We start from the raw sequence: 2730 nt of genomic DNA, 5'->3' as shown, positions 1-2730 counted from the left end.
TAAAGAAGATAAGAGCTAACAGTATTCTGGTACCAATTCTGGAGACCAATGTCGGGAGTGGTTTCTCACATAGTACCAAGTACTTTTCAGACATGCTGACGTGGGTGTTCTACAAGTCAACTCAACTCTGACACTATCTACCTAAAGATAATGTCATATTCCACAGGTTAAAAGTGCAATCCTACAAAACTGCCCATCCCCTGGGACCTCCCTGGTGGTCTAACGGTTAAGACTCTGCACTCCCAAAGCAGGGGGCCCAGGTTTAATCCCTGGTCAGGGAACTTGATGCCACATGTTGCAACTAAATATCCTACATGTTGCAACTAAGACCTGGCACTGCCAAATAAACAAATAAAAATATATTTCTTTTTAAAAGCATTAAAAAGACTGCCCCACACCCTCCACTTCACATGCCAATGGCAGGTCCAGTTTGTCTTCAGAGCTTCTGACAGGCCAGCTATAGATGGGAGGTTCCCAAAACAACTCCCTTAGGTTGAGTTAATTTGCTAGAGGGGTTCACAGGACTCAGAGAAAATATTCTACTTACTAGGTTACTAGCTTATTATAAAAAAGCATGTTATTCAGGAACAGCCAGATGCAAGAAATGCATAAGGAAGGTGTGAGGAAGGGGTGCAGAACTCCCATGCTCTCCCCGAGCTAACCATGCTCCCTGAATCCCCATGTGTTCACAAACCTGATCCCTGTCTGTTTTTATGGACACTTCATCACACAGACATGGTTGATTAAAGCATTAGTCATTGATGACTAATGATTCAACCTCCAGCCCCTCTTCCCTTCCCCAAGACAGGGAAGTTTCAATCCTCTAATCCTGTGGTTGGCTCTCCTTAGGTTTGGTCCCAAAGGCACCTCATTAACACACAAAAGATACTTAACTCTCATCACTTAGGAACTTTTAAGGGTTTTGGGAACTTTATGCCAGGCAAGAGGATGAAGACCAAATATTTATTTTTTATTATAAATCATAATATCACAGCTAATGTTAGGTGGGTGATTGCTGTCTCTCTCCTAGGACCCACCAGCTAGATGTTCATTCTACCCACATACTGGGTAGAATGAACTGGGCGCTTCCCAGGTGATGCTAGTGGTAAAAAATCCATCTGCCAATGCAAGAGACACAAGAGACATGGGTCAGGATGATCCTCTGGAGGAGAGCATGGTAGCCCACTCCAGTATTCCTGCCTGGAGAATCCTATGGACAGAGGAGCCTGGCAGCCTACAGTCCATAGGGTTGCAAAGAGTCAGGCACAATCAAATCGACTTAGCACATAAAGGATACAGTTTGATCCCTATAATCTTTGTACCTATGTTCTATTCCTAGGCACAAAATAAAACCCAGAGTACCATGTGGAATTGGAAAATAAGCATTTCCCCTCCTCTTCTCTGCCTTCACACTCATCCTTCTACTTTTCCTTTTCCACATAGCAGCTGGAGTGACCCATCATAAACTAAGTCAAATCATGATACTGCCTTCCTGAAAACCTTTCGATGGTGGCTTCCCACAACTTTTGGGACACAACTCGAAGTCCCTCCTGTGGCCTCCAAGCCTTTATGAAGTTTGACTACAGGATGCCTCCCAGACCTCCCTTACTCACCTCACAGTGGCCTCCAAGCTGTTTCTCAAACACATGGAGTGCATTCCCGTTCGGAGCCTTTGCATTTCCTGTTCTGTTTTCCTGGAAAACTCCCCAGATGCTTGTGTGGCTTGCTCCTTCACTCCACTCTGGCACTTGTTCAAGTGTTTCTTTCTCAGCCTTCCCTCACTGCCGTCTGCTAAACAACCTCCCCACTGCTTTCTTTCTTTTGCTGCATTTTTCTTTCTGGTACTTTTCGCAGTGTGACGTTATAGCATGAATTGTTTGTGTACTTGTTTATTGTCTCCCTCCCCCACCTCCACAAGAAAGCTAGTTCCACGTGGCAGACACTTTTTCTATTTTGTTATGTCTCCAGCTCTTGGAACAAGGCCTAGCATATAGTGGGAACTCAATATAGATTTGTTGAATAAATGAATGCATCTTCAGTTTTCTTTCTTTTTCTTTGTAAGGAATCAGGAACTCTTGTCCTTAATTCACCACTTGGGACTATGGTGAATTATTTATTCTGAAAGGCATCATTTTAACTCAAAATATTAACCAGAAAAATGTATAAACTTCCATTTTCTTCCTTTTTAATTTTAAGGTCCAGTTGCTCTGGCTACATTTAAAACAACCTATTCCAAACAGAAACAAGGGCTTGACCTCCCAAGTTTTACTGTCAATTCTGCCTATTCTTACCAGGTCTGGTCATCTCCAGCTACAACTTGGTTAAGGGACTCTTCACATGGAGTTGCTGAACCTCGATTAAATTAATGGATGGGATTCTAGGGACTCAAGAATCTCCTGGAGTTAAGTCAGAATTGTGTGTGCATCTTTCTGGATTTTAAGAGAGGTCTAATGCCTCATACAGAGATTAAGAACTCCTCATATCATGACAGTTATCACCATACACCATGCCTTTATTCACTCTTTGTTGCCAATATAGGACTATTGCTTGGGCAGAGGCTTGAGGAATAGCAGAGGCCTGAATTTCTCCCTTTTCTTCCTAAAGAGAGTATGTGTGCATGCATGCTAAGTTGCTTCAGTCGAGTCTGACTCTTTGTGGACATGTAGCTCGTCATGTACTGTAGTCCACCAGGCTCCTCTGTCCATGGGATTTTCCAAGCAAGAATATTGG

At 43.2% G+C, this 2730-nt stretch overlaps 1 non-coding gene across 1 annotated transcript; it reads left to right on the top strand.

Annotated features, from left to right (window-relative positions):
* Window positions 1–208: 208 nt before the first annotated feature.
* Window positions 209–281, top strand: TRNAG-CCC (transfer RNA glycine (anticodon CCC)). Its single transcript has one exon. It is a non-coding gene; the product is annotated as a tRNA-Gly (tRNA).
* The last annotated feature ends 2449 nt before the right edge of the window (window positions 282–2730 follow it).

The sequence above is a fragment of the Capricornis sumatraensis genome, chromosome 6 (assembly GCF_032405125.1).
Source record: "Capricornis sumatraensis isolate serow.1 chromosome 6, serow.2, whole genome shotgun sequence".
NCBI lineage: Eukaryota > Metazoa > Chordata > Mammalia > Artiodactyla > Bovidae > Capricornis > Capricornis sumatraensis.
This window is presented reverse-complemented; position numbering and strand designations above follow the sequence as displayed.